This window comes from Ochotona princeps, chromosome 2, assembly GCF_030435755.1.
Source record: "Ochotona princeps isolate mOchPri1 chromosome 2, mOchPri1.hap1, whole genome shotgun sequence".
Lineage (NCBI taxonomy): Eukaryota > Metazoa > Chordata > Mammalia > Lagomorpha > Ochotonidae > Ochotona > Ochotona princeps.
The window spans coordinates 93,905,815-93,922,528 of record NC_080833.1 but is presented as its reverse complement, the minus strand read 5'-3'; the positions used below and the strand labels follow the sequence as shown (position 1 = coordinate 93,922,528).

Sequence of the window (16,714 nt, the reverse complement as noted above, 5' to 3'; positions counted from 1 at the left end):
GCACATTTTTATATGCACTGGGATTCCCCCCACTCCTCCCCAAACCCTCCCCCCACGGTGGATTGCTCCACCTTATTGCATTTCCATAGTTCAAATTCAGTTGAGATTCTTTCATTGGAGTATTTACCAAGCATACATGTATGCTTGGAGATTGGCTTTTCTAATAACAAAAGATCTCTTGCTTCTATGATTGACTTATCTGTATCTCAGGAAATGCAATCAGTCATTGTAATACCTGCTAAGACAATATTTTTCAGTTTTAAGATTATTTCCTGTTTTTACATACTCTGGTCAACATTAGATGAGAATATAGTTGAAATTTTTTCATCTTCTGATACTTTGGTTAGGTTGCTGATAACAATGCCAGAAAGTAGTATAAATGTTTTGACTCCAATTAGGAAGGCAGGTCACTTAGATCAGTGGAATTGAAAGCAGAATGACATTGTCAGTTCCTTGAATTGTGGAATGTTATTTCTTTACCCCAAAACTGCATAGATCTTTAAAAGCATCTATACTCAAAAAACATTAAAATCTGGTCCTATGTCTGAAGCACCTCTCTAAAGTCTTAAATCATTTATGGTATGAAATGAAATAAATTGGCCTGCAGCAAATGCTAATGAATTCTCATCTGCCATGCCAGTTAACTTTGCCAATTTGAGGACTTCACTCTTGAGCCCAGTTGCAGTGTCTTGGGTGTTGAAAAGGAGTACATAGAGCTGTTCATAGCAAGAGATTCAAGTGGGGAAATATGGATAAATTAGTATATATCCTTTAATGTGCTGGCAAAAATGTATATTCCCTACAGTAGATAAATCCAGACAAAAGCATAGTAATTAACATTGTTGTTAATTACTATGCTTTAAACTGATAATGTGCCACATTAAATTTCCACCAACCATGAGGACTTAATTATATGTAAGCATTATATCAGCTATTTCTAAACTTTGAAATAAAATTTCAAGTTTGCAGCTTTAAATTTACAATTTGAAGAAATTTAAAGTTATGATTTGTTTACATGATATTTATTTACCTCTATCATTTAATCTATCCAATGCCTTGCTGTCAGTATATGATTATGTACATACAATGTACATTAGTAATCTACTTCTGTAAAGACCATAACTGTAATTTGTTGGCTTTTATACATAAAAATGTCAACATTTTCTACAGCAGCTCCAAGTCCTTCCCACCTCTCAGCTGTGAATAGAAGTAATTACCCCTCCCACTGATACATGCAAAGAAGCACACAGGACCCCCAGTTGAAGACTTATGGAAACACTGTGAGATAGAGGTAAGAACATAAGATGGGATAAAAGATGTTTAGGGATTATATTTGAGGATAAGATGGATAATTACTGGTTTTATATGACTAATTTTTTGTATTTTATTGTGACAGTTTGGTGTTGATTAATGAAATCACTTGGTTTTTCAATACACATTCAAGAAGTGGTTAACAAAATTCTGAGAGGTAAAGCAGAGAAGGAAGGGAGGAGGAAGGGGATACCATTGCATAGTCCAAATCATACTGTTGTGACTCAATTCCTAACCTGCTGCCTAGAAAAAATGGCTGCTGCTGTATAGTGTATAACAGTATTCTTTGCTGTTCTTATTCATTTAAAAATATAATTTAATGATTCAGACTGATTAGAAACTTTTCAGATGTTTGCCTTTGCTTTGTTCTTAATGATTCAATTTTCTCTTCCAAATTGTACAGAACGTATATTCTAGAAAGAAATATTTTCATGCTTTTTCATTTTCTTTTTTTGTACTGAATTGTTTTTCCTATATTTTGAAATTTGCACCATGACCATAAAAGCATTAAAGAAGATATTTGAAAAAAGAGCTCCATCATTTTCTTGGTAGCCATTTTATTATTGTTGTAATCTAAACATTATAGATAGGAACTTGGCTCTGAGAAGCAAAGCCTTGGATTCTGGCTGTTGGTAAAAAAGCACTTACATGAATAAAAATTATATTTCATGATATATGAGGAATGTTATGGATACATCTGTTCACACAGAATTCTGACTTTGCACATCCAGGGCCTAAACCTTTTCATGTGTGGTGGAGAGTAGAGGGAAGCTTTCTGTCTTCATGTGCCTATACCCTCTCTTCCTCGCCTTCTGTCCTAACACAGAGCCTCTTGGGAACCTCTCTCAAGCTCCTCACCAGCTGTTCTGAATGAAAGTTAGCATTGCACCTATACATTGTATGTCAGTCAGCATTGTTGACCCACTTGTTTTCCATAGTTTATTTTAAACTCCTGTTATTTATGAAAACTTGTTTTCAATTCTGATTTTTTTTTCATTTAAACGTGTTCCTTAAAATATATGATTTCATTTGGAAAAGGAGATAGTGTGTGGCGGGCAATTTATCGCACATATATACAAACATACCAGGTCACACACTTGTATGTTTACATATTCCACTCGGATGTCTGTTGGACATCTCAACATTAATATGGCTAAAACTGACCTTCCCTGTGACTTATGCTGACAACTTCAATTATCTGATTGCTCAAGGTATAATCCTCAGAATTATTCTTGATTCTTCTCTTTCACTTATCATCCTTATCCAATCTACTAGCCAGTCCTATGGCACTACTGTTAGAATGTCTCCAGAACCATACCACTTGTTACTCCCTGTTGTGTTACCATCTGATCAAAGCAATTATTTTTGTGTGGGTTTTTTAGGGGACCCCACTGATTAGTTCCCCCATCTTCCATCCTTTCTCCTGCTTGAGTCTATTCTCAACATGGCAGCCGTAGTCATTTTTTGTCAGGTCATGCTGCTGCTTTGTGTTCAGTTCCATTTGATTCCCCATTTCACATGGAGTACAAACTAAGGGCTTTATAGTGGTCTACAAGAGCCCATATAATTTAGCCTTCTAGTGGCCTCATTTCCAGCTCCTCTCCCATTTGATCCTGTGCTGCACCCACACTGACCCTTCTTGCTCTTCTTCACATACTAAGTATGCTCTATCTCAGGGTTTTAGGTGTATACTGTTCCCTTTGCTGGAAATCTATCAGCTTCATTCATTCTACCGCATGACAGGAAGGTCCCAAGCACTTCAGCACTCTACTGCCTTCACAGGTATATTAGCAGCGAACTAGATTGGAAGCAGAGAAACTGGAACTGAAATCAGTGCCTTTAAAGGATGCTGAAGTCACAGGTGGTGGGTTTATCTACTATGCTACAATGCCAGCCCTACTAAGAATGTTCTAACATCTAATATCTTTGTGGCTATTACCTGCTTCAATTGTTGCCTTTTCATTGAATGCCTCCTGGCCACTCTATTTACAGGTACAGTCTCAAACTCGCTATATCCTTTCTCTTCTTAACTTTTCCTCTAGCATTAGGTGTTTTATTTATTTTTATTGTCTGTTTTTTCTGCCTTTCTATGAGGACAAGGATTTTTGTCTGTTCCTTATTCTATATTCTGTAACATTTGACATAATCCTAGATATGGTTGGTATTCAGTAAGTATTTATTGAAGGGAAAGAGGAAAGAACATTCTAATTTGAGTTGTCTTTAACCTATAAACTAAATATTCATGATGTCCATCTATGCTTCATTTTAATCACTACTGCGTACCATGCTCTTATGAATAAAATTCCCTGTAACCAATTCACTGAAGAATTCTTTATTTGATAAAACATACTCCAACAAGTTTTTCACAAAATTAATGTCCAGTTGCTAGGATAGAGTTGCTGAATTAATTGACTAAAAATTATCATTATATATTACCAAGGGTACCTGGAAGTTGGAATACTTCACAGGGACTGTATTTCCCACATAATAGCTCATTGAATATTGTGTATAAACAATACTCAAATTATGTATGTTGATTCAATCACTCAAGGGGAATGGCAGAATCAAAACAAATGATATCTCCAAATGTCTTACTTGGTAGATATCCTAAGAAACTTCGCTATGAGCCTCAACTTGTTTCAGCCAGTATTAAATACTAAAATTCCATGGGGTCTCGATGGAAACTAGTTGAATCTGACATTACAAGTTTTACCAGTGAATCCCACTGTAGAATTATATCGCTGAAGTTACAGCATTAGTGTCAAAAAGCACTTCCTTATCGATATATACAGTAGGGTCACGAAAGTAAGCTGTTTTTCAAATGGTTATTCACTCATGAAAAGAAATGGGAACCTTTAAACAAATTTTTTTTTAAAGATTTATTCAGTTTATTACAAAGTCAGATATACAGAGAGGAGGAGAGACAGAGAGGAAGGTCTTCCGTCCGATGATTCACTCCCCAAGTGAGCCACAACGGGCCGGTGCGCTCCGATCCGAAGCCGGGAACCAGGAACCTCTTCCAGGTCTCCCACGCGGGTGCAGGGTCCCAAAGCATTGGGCCGTCCTCAACTGCTTTCCCAGGCCACAAGCAGGGAGCTGGATGGAAAGTGGAGCGGCCTGAATTAGAACCGGTGCCCATATGGGATCCCGGGGCGTTCAAGGCGAGGACTTTAAGCCGCTAGGCCACGCCGCCGGGCCCTAAACAAATTTTTTAAAAGTAAATTCTTTTTTTTTTTTTTTTTAAAGATTTATTCATTTTATTACAGCCAGATATACACAGAGGAGGAGAGACAGAGAGGAAGATCTTCCGTCCGATGTTTCACTCCCCAAGTGAGCCGCAACGGGCTGATGCGCGCCGAACCGAAGCCGGGAACCAGGAACCTCCTCCAGGTCTCCCAAGCGGGTGCAGGGTCCCAAAGCTTTGGGCTGTCCTCTCCTGCCCTCCCAGGCCACAAGCAGGGAGCTGGATGGGAAGTGGAGCTGCCGGGATTAGAACCGGCGCCCATATGGGATCCCGGGGCTTTCAAGGCGAGGACTTTAGCCGCTAGGCCACGCCGCCGGGCCCAAAAGTAAATTCTTAAAGAATGACAATACTGATAAAATTTAAGCAAATTCTAAAGAGTAAGATGGAAGATGAGAGGCAATTCAATAGCATAGGTATATAGAGAGATTACTGACAGCTCTCAAAATACAGCACATAATGAGATAACTGATACTAAAGCATTAATATGAATACTACAGATATTTTTGTGATTTTGCTGTTTTAGTAAATGTAGTTTCCTTTGCAGCGTGAAATCATGGTTCTCCTAATATGAACAGAGAAAAATTTTCTCCATACCCCTTCTGAAATTTCTCTTTTCTTTGGATTTCCCAGGCAAACCAATAATAATAATAAAAAAAAGACACAGCTGTTGCCTCTGCAGACCAAAGTGGTACTATGTTCTTATCAAATTTGTCCATGAATTAAAATGAATGAATGATTAAAGTAATTCATCCTTCCCTCAAAAGCACACTCAAATTCCACATCATCATCTTAGGTATTTGCCACTGACCTGAGGGAGCCAGAAGTACAAAAAAGAAAGTTTTCTGTCTGTATTATGATGAATGATATCCACATATTCAAGAGAAGTTTTCCTGTTGAAAAAGCAAGCCATTGCATTTAGTTGGACTAAGTTTGGAGATCATTAATGAAACAAATTTGAAAGTTTATTGTTCCAAGGCACTGTAAGACTTTTTAAAAATTTATATAGAAATTAAAAACAATTAGTATATAGTTAATACATTTAGGAAAAAATACTTGAACTTTTCAGAGTAGCAGTAAAAATGTTTTAAAAATATAATGAATGGAACATTTTCTTTTGAGTCTTTTTTTCTAGTAGAAGTATTTTACCAACAGTAATACACATTTGTGTGGTACACTGTGACGTTTCCCTTTTGTGTCTTTGGACTTCTAGAAGGATTTTTAAAATTTATTTTAAGGTTTCATGATTTTGAGATTCTGCCACATTCACTTCATATATAGATATATACATACATGCATACATAAGTTACTATTTTCCTGACAACAGAAATATTAATATCACACAATGTAGGACTCATGCTAATGATCATAAAATGAGGGAAGAATGGTAGGTTGCCATGTAGATACTATAACTCAATGAAGACAATGTTTTTTGAATAACTAAAAATAATATAAATTATTGTGCTTCTTCTGCCAGATCCCTGAGGAGCCCCACATCAAGAACTGTAGAGCTTCAGTGATCAGTAGGGTGCTGAGTTTTCAACTGTCTGGATCAAGATCACAGTAGCAGTTGTACCACTGACAGGTGGTGATCTGTCTGCCAGGTCATATTTTTATTTCAGTTGACATTAAATAGTATGTCTCTAACAAATACTTCCTGCAAAGGAAACAGTTTTGAAACTGGAGGATTCCCTTTGTACTGTGTACAGTATAAAGGATATGAATCAAAGATAAAGAAGAATGTTAAGAAGATTAAGGTGTTGTTTCAATCTTTAACATTTTGATGGAATTTTATCATCCAAAAACTATAATCAGTGCTGCAAACAAGGGAAACCTAAATGTGTCTCACAATCACAACTATTGATTTTTTTTTCAGTTACTGGACTGTATTTAAGCATGAGATACATTCTGTGTTTGGGGTTGTGTGCAGCTTTGTGAAGGTTGTGTGTTGTACCAAAGGCTCTCATGCAGCAGTTAGCCTATTTACAAATAACTAAGGGAAGTCTACACTGTGCCCAGATGAATGGTATTGAGGACAGACATGCCTAAAAGAAATGTGCCTTGCTTGATTAAACATTCCTTTATTTTTAACTCAAAATGATAGATAATCTTATAGGCAGATGCTAGCTGAGTTCATGTTACAGAAATGCATTAGTATGCTTATGTTGTCTATTTTAACTAAATTTTAACATCTGTACTTTCCAAAAGATCATATTTAACCATTCAATTTTATTTTCGTTGGATGTTGGTTGTGGCAAGACCAAGCACGTTCTTAGAGATATATGTAATAGTTCATTTAATGTTTATAACTTTTCCTGTACAATTACTTACATAAATTTTCCTTGACTTGTTTTCTATTAGTATATTCTTTTAGAAATGGTACTCTTTTTTCAATTAAAGTTTTATTTGGAAAAGATATTTAGTAGGTCATGAAGATGATGTCTCACTTGAGGACATTTCACTTTTGTGCCATTATTAATGTACTTACTGTGATATTTCAGCAGAATGGTAGCTATTTGTATATTATTTCATACGCCTTATGAGAAGTCAGACTGTGAACATTTAGTATATGGAAAACTTCTCATTTCAAAGTACACTTTACAAAGTACAAATACACAAATAATCAATATCCTATTATTTAAATATATAGTAATAACATGTTGTAACAGGACTTGCAGAATTTTAATCACTATAAAATATCTCAGTAGCAAAGCCAACACTTTGTGAACTTTTTGAAGCCCAATAGAAAGAATATATATAGGTGATAAATCTAATTGGTAATATATAAGAATCAGTAACTAAAACAATTTTATAACTAGCAGCAAAACAAACGGATGGGACAATCTGGGTTACTTTCTTTGAGGCAATCTCCACAATAAAGTGTTCACAGTCTTCTAGAGATTTCTTGATGTTCAAAGCTTTGATCTGCATCATAATTGGCAAAGGTGAAATGAAAGGATGGCAACTATCTCAGGTTGGAGCTATATGAAAACGTCTAATCCAGATGATTTATGATTCGAACAAGAATAGCCACCAGCTTGTTTTTGTTGTTAGACCACTTAGTAGAGACATTGGCCCTGAGAACCGACTTAACCCTCATGCTAATAGACAAAGCCTAGCCAGCAGTAAGCAATCCCCATCAGCTACTAGACGATTGGAATACACCCACCAACTGTGTATAAGACATCTCAGACATTCAGGTGTGTCTGGTTTTTTTTTTAAGGATCAATAGGTTTTATAAAAATTGAACCAAAAACTGCCTTCATAAAGCACCAGTGGCACAACATTGAACGGTCTAATGTACTTGTATGTCATATCTACATTATTATAGGTTAGTTTGAAATAAAGCCAAACCTGGACTTTGGTGATGAAAGCACAGAATGGTTTGGATGACTCACCTGTCATACCACATATGGTTCACAGGTTGGGTGGTGATAACAGTATTGGTCTAGTTAACAGGAGATCATGGTTCTTACCTACTTTCTAACTGGGGGACCTTGATATTTCAGTTACCATTTCTAGTGTTCATTTTCTTGGATTGCATAATGGGTTCAATCATTCAATAAATTCCTGAGCCCTTTTCCAGTCCCCAGATCCTTCCTCATTATACACATTACTTGAAAAATGCTTTGAAGAATATTTAAGTACTCAGATTTTCTTATGCATTTCTAAAGGGAGAGATAAAATGAAATAAGCTTTTAAGCCTTGAAAGTGCCATAGTGTCATAAATATATCATTCTTCAAATTGATCATAAGAAGAGGAAATAGGGTTCTTTTTATTTTAAGAAGTTTTACTGATTTATAATGGGATCATGAAAAAGTAGAAAATCACTCAGTAGAACGCAAACAGATGAATAAAACAGCTAGAAAGTAGGAGAGGATATTTGTGAAGTATTTAAGGTAATTTGAAAATTGTGCATGAAATGGTAAAATGGTACCAAGAGCTTTATTGCACACTCAACATTTAGGAACCTGGGAATAGGGGACAGTGGAAGAATACTGGAGCAATGGAGTGCCTTATGGTCTCTTGACTCTTTTCCGTAAGAAGCTGTCGGCTGGAGCTCAGGCAGGTGTCTGCTGCAGTTCTGTTTCTGCTAGTAATTCTCATGTGCCCTAGGAAGTTCCATTTTGCTTTTTTGAGCCTCAATTTCCTTATCCATAAAATCACTTTAAATTTAATAATCTGTATATTTTCATCTTTAAAAATTTCATAACATTTTCATATTGTTAACATATGAACAGGCTTCAAAAAATTCATGAAAAAAATGGAACTAAACATTAAAGGGATTTTCCATGAACTTCTTGAAGCCCCCTTAAATATGTGTACTTGTTGTTCCTTTTTGGTCTTTAAGGTACCACATATTTCTACCCAAATGACTGAACAGATTGCAAATCCAAATGTTTTTATTTCTCATGTTGCTAACTGACCTCAGCAGGACATTAAAAAGTTAAACTTTTCATTTTCACCATCCTTTGTCATTTCGTGTTTACATGCTGAGTTAATTACCTAAACAGAATGTTCCCATCAGTCTTCTCTTTAAATATTTTAGCAAATTAGAATCAAATATATTGTGCTTACCAATGAACTGTTAGATAGTTTTGGCGCCCCCCCCGCCAAAAATGGTAATGCCCTTTTGGTCTCAGAAGCAATGAACTTACCTTTAAACAATATTCACAAAATTTTATTAGTTTTCTTAATACGCAGGAGGCATGACAGAGCCATATTTTAATTAATTTTGCTCAGGAGTGAGAAATAAAATTCAGGGACAATCCAAACACTTCTGTTTGGCATTGGTGGACAATTAGGACAAGAAGGGTTATAACTTTTGCACACGTAGGTAGGAAATCACTGTACCCCTTAGAAAAATCAGTATATTATTACTGCTGGTTTTATGATAGAAAGAAATTAGGTTAGAAAAGTGCTAAATCTTGGACATTAGAGAAACTGTTAAGATAATTGGAGGCCATTTGAATAATACAGACATATTCTGCCATTCTCAGATTATTTGTCCAGAGGTTTAGTCTTGTATCCCTTCCATTCAGAAAAGGGGGCAGTTTTTAAAGACCTCTATCATAATAGGAAATGTATATTTTGACTAGTGGAGCAATTACTTAGCACATTCAATCTGATAATTTTGGCTTTGTGAATCTGAATTTTCATTGTATATGTAATTGAGTCTCACGTATTCATGTTAGTGATCATTGTGAGAAGTGACTTTATCTGTTCTTTTAAAAAGTGATGAAATTTGCTAAATGGTGATTCTAGTGCATTGTGTTAATATTGTATCTTACAATTTGTGAACTGATAATACTAAACAAACTGTAGCAGTATTTCTTCTGGTAAATTGTTTCTGTGGTGTGATCTCTTAATACTGGGATTGCGGTTGGGGGGAGGTTAAATTTACTTAAAACTGTCGAAGTGTTTTCCTTACATGCCATGAAACTGTATGACTCTAAACCAAATAAGAGTATCTTCTTTTTGTTTATTTCAAGAACACTGTATAAACCGTTTTTGAAACTATCCCATGAAATGGTATGATTTGTGTTTCAAAAGCTCCTATATGTATATACAAGGGAAAGCACTGTGTGTAGTGTTTCTGTGTAATATACTAAATGTTATAGGAATCCATTCTTGAAATCTTATAGAAATGGTAATTAAGCAGATGTCACAATAACAAACATGTCACCTCAATTTTTCATAGGAAGTCTAACGTTTATAACATATCTTTGCCAGTATCATTCATTTTTATGTAATTCTGAAGCATCCTGTGAAGTACTGATACTATCTGAAGTTTAGAGATTAAACAACCAAAACTTGGAAAGAGCAGACGATTTGTCCAAGAACATTTGGCCAAATAGCTAAAACTCATGTTCACTGTGTTACTGTTTTTATCCTATTGTTACCATTATATTTAAGGCTTTGGCAGAGTTTAAATTCTGAAAGACATATAAGGAAATTGCAAATTTTTCAAGTTTTACTGCTATTCTGTCAGACCTTTTTGGATATTTGGTTACTGCAGTGCTTCCATAGAAAGCCATCTACTTTCCACCTAAAACATGTCAAGTCCACACACCCTAATCACAGATACTGAATACAAAAGATAACAAAATGCTAGATTGAAAAATTATCTCCTTCACTAATCTTTTTCTTTCTTTAAAATCCATTATGATGGATGATTTCTGAAAGGGTGGAAGAAGCAACAATCAACCCAAGTAACCACAGTTATTCAGAACCAGAGAATCAGAAGAAGAAAAAATCACGCTCACCACAGTGACTGCTCTCAGCGTATTATTTTTCATCGCACAAGTTCTGTGATGGGGTAGCACAGGGTAGGGAGTGGGGAGGAAAATGCCTTTATTTTTGAAACATTAATTATTTTCTGTAACAATTCAGAAAAATGGGTTATCAAATGTTGTAACAGTTTTGTTAACATTTAGCTGCAGTTTAAATATTTGTAAAGTTTTTCACATACTTAAAAATCCACTTAAGAAGTTTTCCAGATTAAATTAAAATTTGATGATTGCTCAGTTGGAATATGTTGAACGTTCATGTATTAATCCATGACTGATAACATTTTTATTCTTTTCTCAAACAACAGTTAGACACTATTGCTGCTTTCCCTTGGAAGTCAACAGTCTGTGATACATTCTGTACTTTTACTGATTAGCAATGCAGTGTTACTGTGAATATTCAAATGGAACATATGCTTATTGTATTGGAATTTAAATTTTTATAACCTTAAGTTTAATTCTCCTTATCAGATAAGTTTTATTTTGTAAGGTGTGAAATAATAATTGTTCCTAGATAATAATAAAATTCTGAATAATATATAGAATAAAACATAGATTTTATATTTTTTCTACATTCATCATATTTTAACACTGAATTTTGTTAATTTGTCATATATCAATGTAAAGTTAAAATAAGCTCCTACATACACCATGTTCTCTGATGTTCTCATCAATCATTTTGGGCCTTCTGTTAAGTAAATGTCAGTATATACTTACGACTTTTGATTACATGATGCATTTCATAAAATTTTTCCATGTATTTAATGTGTTTTCATTGCAAGTGTTATATACAGAATTCAATAAAAGACCACCCAAAATATAGTTACTTATATTAATAATTCTTACCAAATGACTCCTCCCCCACTGTTTCTCGTCCCTGAGTTTTATTCTTTTGTTTGTTTATGTACTTTTTTGCAAAACATGGGCTATTATCAACAGCTGGAACATCTCTAACTCTATTGTGTGTCCTCCCACATGAGTATAAAGATTTCTATACCTTACACCTAGCAAGCCTTCTTGGATGCCAACATTCCATAGCTTTCTTCCATTGTTTCCTATCTGATACTGTTGGAAGTTCAATAAAGTCTCAAGAAAGAACACATTTATTTACAATGAGACTGTCCTTTTATGCTTTGTGCCACTGCTATGAGAGTAAATTGTGACATAGCAAGTATGCATTATCTCATCCATTGAGTGCGTTATTCCAAACAAAGCACCCTGAAGTATTAAGGTCAACACAAAGATGACCTCAGAAAGCTTACAATCGTATTCTCTGTGTATGTCCTTTGCAGCAAAACAGTAAAATTTCTAGTAATCACTCTTTTCATACCCTTCATTCTTATTTTTGTGCCTAGCATTGTTGACCCAAAATCATTTTCTTAATAGCAGCTAGTTACTTAAATGTGTTGGTGATTTTGGAATGTCAGCAAATGCTGCATTACCAAAACAAAGGCCCTCTGTCTTTTTTTCAGTCTGGAATTATATTTTGTCTAAAACAACACCTCCCTTTAAAAAATTTCAGAGTTAGATCACTTTACACATGTGGTAATTAGCAATGAGACAAAGAAAACATAAACCTCCAATTAAAAAAAAACTTTTTTAGGCTTTCTCATCATATGATCTTGGATGTGGATTTCATGAGCCATAATTTGTAAGAATTTCATTTTATGGACCAAATATTTAAGCTATTTCCAAGCATTTACAGACTAAGACATTGGATACAAGGGATTACAGGTGTTCTCCTTGACCCATGCCTCTAAGAGAACTCTCACATACCTGTTGGACTTCAACAGGAATAATGTAGTACAGAATCATTTATGCACACTACCTGCAGGTTAAGGCCCATTCACACCTCATTCCCTTTTCTGTACTTTCATTTGTACTTTACCAATCTTTTGCTTTTCCTCCTGTTATGTCTACTGTTTATATGATTGATTCATCACAGCCAAAGTACATATCATGGTAATAGAAAAGCCAAATTAAGAACCAAAACCTCTGATGAGAATAATCTTGCATAGCTTAAGGGCAGTGAAATTTTTTTTTTCCTTCTGGAAATGATAATGAAACGGAAGGGGCAAAACAAATAACTTAAATCATTTTGAATTACACAATTCACAAGGAAATGAGTTTGCATGACACAATCCCTGACCTGTGTTTGGTTAAATTTGGCCTAAGAAATGCTTTTAGATCAAGGTGAAGAACACAAACTACGTTGCTAACCTTAACAAAGTTAGAAGTAGAGTGCAGGTATTAGTAGTTGGTTAGTTTACCCATTACACCACCCAGGAAAACAAGTAGTTCCGCATAATCTGATCTAAAAGTCATCAGACATTAATTGCATGGACAGAATTTAATGAGAGGACCTGACAGGAATCCTGAAGCTGAGCTAAAAAATAGCAGATCTACATTAAATAGATATACTTCAGTTTCCTTTTCTCTGTATAGATAAACCAGCAGCTCTGCGGAGGAAACTGCCTGAATCGTCATTAAATAATGAAGAGATAGAGGTCGCATTCATAAATGCAGGTGTGAATTTTTGAGGCACAGTTAATTTTTGCCTTATAATTTCTGAAGGCAATTTATACGACTCTTTCAATTTCATATGTCCTAGTCTTCCAAAAGTAGTAAATTTGTAATTCAAATAGCCCTCTCCCTTCAGGCATTCTATGCATATCAGGTCAAACTCTCAGCATGTGAGTAGCCAAGAAAGAACCTGGCAAACATTACCCTAGAGGCAAGCCATACAGGTATATTTGATAGATAAGATTAGACAGCTCCACAGGCATATCCCAGAGGTAACTCACATACTTAAGTTGTCCGGAGTTTGTATTACTGGGGCCTTTCACCTGTACTATGCTTTATAATATTCATGTTGTTTCAACTCAATAAGAGTTTTACATTTGAGTTAAAGATTTACATACAGATAAACTACTTTCTCAAAATTCTTTCTTTAGCCCACATCTCAATCCTGAGTGCTATTTTCTCTACATATGTAACTAAGAAAAAAAAACTGTATAACCAAGAAGCTAATACCACATTTTTGACAAAGAAACTGAATGAACAGTTATACAATTTGTCTGATGTGATAATGTGATCAGTAAATTTCAGAAAGTGACTAGAATTCAACGTTTTCTGACTCCTAACCTGGGGTTCTTTGTGCGTAAACAAATTCCACTCTTCCTCTCTCAAGTTCTGGCTTCCTCAGGAAGTGAAGAAACTGGGGATGTTACCATCCCAGCACCTTGAAGAGCAGAATGATGTTTTCACTTTCACTGTCTTTTTTTAAAAAAAGATTTATTATTATTATTGGAAAGTCAGATATACACAGAGGAGGAGAGACAGAGAGGAAGATCTTCCATCCGATGATTCACTCCCCAAGTGAGCCGCAACGGGCCAGTGCGCGCCGATCCGAAGCCAGGAACCAGGAACCTCTTCCAGGTCTCCCACATAGGTGCAGGGTCCCAAAGCATTGGGCCGTCCTTGACTGCTTTCCCAGGCCACAAGCAGGGAGCTGGATGGGAAGTGGAGCTGCCTGGACTAGAACCGGCGCCCATATGAGATCCTGGTGTGTTCAAGGCGAGGACTTTAGCAGCTAGGCCATGCTGCCGGGCCCATTTTCACTGTCTTATGCCACATTCACATGAGCAAACCTAGTCTTAATGATCTTGGATTAAAGTGAAACCCCATTGTATGTGTCTACTTACCCATTCACTCAAAAACACTTATTGAGAATCTCCTTCATTACTTCTCCCTTTTCAGTGAAAAAATTGTCTCAGTCTCTGCAATTCTGGACCATTTGTCCAACTTCCTCCAGAACCCAAATTAATCAAGTAATGAAGTGTCCAAACCCCTGTATCAAAAAAAAAAAAAAAAAAAGACACAAAATTGCTGTCTGCTTTTTGGTAAATCTGTGAGCAACTAAAGAGCTGCCCTGCAATCTTTTGTACTCACAGTGCCTGGTGTCCAGTGCATCTTCAACAAATACTCATTGAACAAGCAAGACACTGACAAGATGTAATTTCTGCCCTCCAAAAAATCATAGAAATAGTGGGAAATGAGAAAGCCTATGATTATGGCATTGGTAAGTTGTATACCACATAGGCTCAGGGTAAGAGAGCACTTCAGAAAGTTCATAAAAAAATAAATGCAAAGACATATTTTAGCTCATGCACATGGAGGAGCTTCAAAATGTTTATCATATGTATTATTAAAAAAAACAATTTAAATTTTGTGTACCAAAGTGAATTTACCAATTTATTTTTTCCACAAATGTTAAAAAAATTGTTTAACTTGATTGACAAAATACAGAAAGGAGGAGAGGCAAGGAGAGATATTTCATCCTCTAGGTCGCTCTCCAAATGCCTGCTGTGGTCAGAGCAGAGCCTATCCAAAGCCAGGAGCCAGGAGCCTCAAACCACCTCTGCATCTCCCACGTAGGTGCAGGGATCCAAGGACGAGGGCCATCCTCTACTGCTTTCCCAGGCTACCAACAAGGAGCTGGACTGGAAATGGAGCAACAGGAATTCAAACCAGTGCCCATATGGAATGCTGGTACCACAGGCAGAGCCTTTGCCTACTATGCTACCGCACCAGCCCCAAACATTTTGACATACTGTTGTACTGTAGGACAGAAGGAAAGAACAACTACACTCTCAAGTGTCTTCAGGAGGTAAGAGGAGTAGATACTCAATGAACAACTAGAAAGGGCTGCATAAGGGTGAGGAAGGGTGTTTGGCCCCTTGCAGCCAGGGCCAGGCAATTTATTTTCCATAAGGTATAAAAGTTGCTGTATATTGATGGACCGCTGTTTAGAAACTCTCCACACTGGATGGACAACACAAATGCACACAGAAGAAACTAGATGACTGTTCTAGTCATAGAAAACCTTAAAAGTCATTGAACTATTGCAGTGCTTAAAACTGTCTTGGACTCAATACAACTCCAAATTTGTCTTTCACTTGGAAATGTTCCCTCTTAATTTTGAAACACTAAGTAGTGTTGACAAAATTCATTGATGCTTTCAAGTCAACCACACTTACCTCATCCAGCTTTTAGAAGAGCTGCTTTTTATTCCATAAACTCTTGCGATCCTATTTTTAAGTTTTTTGACTTAAGACAAGCAATCAGATTGTATCTTCAGTGATATTTAAAAATTTCAAGTAGTTTCTACACTCCATCACGAGAGGGATACTTCAATATTCTTTCTTTAAAATTTTTTTTCTGGTTTGACAAGAGCTCCTGTGTTTAAATTGTACAGTATTTGTACACTGATATCTTTACCAACCCAGTCAAAATGACTTCCAGCTCAAAGGCATACACACATTCTCTCATTCCTATGAAATCTACTGGAAATTAGCCCACACAAAGGCTTCAAGAACAGATGTAAGTCATTATTAATATCAAAAAAACATTGACTAACTTAGTGTATGATTTTAGTTACTGATAATTCTAGGCAAACTCCTTATTAAAAGTGAAAAGACAGATTTCCCACTGGCACTGATGCAGAAAAGAATATCACAAATAGTAAAACACCAACCCAGAGGGCTGCAAGTCTTTCTCAATACTTACTCATCACAATGCCTCCAGGTTTATTAGAAAGGAACTTGGGGAGCCAGAGAATAATACGCAATTAATGTAATTTGGTGTTGGTGATTTACTCAAAGATCCTTGTTGTTGTAACAAGGATCCAGAAGCTCGGAAGGAAGAAAACTCCTCTTTTAAGAATAAATCATGGGAGACTCACAAGATGGCCAACATAGGAGGAAGACTGTGAGAGAGCTCACAGACAGAGAGGGCTAGAACGCGACAAAAGCATAAGTGGAGCAGCATAGAACTACAGGGAGAAGAACGTGAAGTTCCCTGGACAGTGTG

The 16,714-nt window shown here is 36.0% G+C and overlaps 1 protein-coding gene across 2 annotated transcripts in view; it reads left to right on the top strand.

The window, feature by feature from the left end:
• The window catches only part of KCNA3 (potassium voltage-gated channel subfamily A member 3), a 29,347-nt gene that overhangs the window by 5,535 nt on the left and 7,098 nt on the right, over positions 1-16,714 (top strand). The window contains exons 2-4 of one of the 2 annotated variants that reach the window (XR_009244888.1): positions 1,171-1,291; positions 6,030-6,156; positions 14,797-14,924. The gene's annotated coding sequence lies outside the window, so the exon portion shown is untranslated. Of the gene's footprint in view, positions 1-1,170; positions 1,292-6,029; positions 10,515-14,796; positions 14,925-16,714 lie in introns of those variants that run through there. The other variant, XR_009244889.1, reaches the window with a different exon arrangement.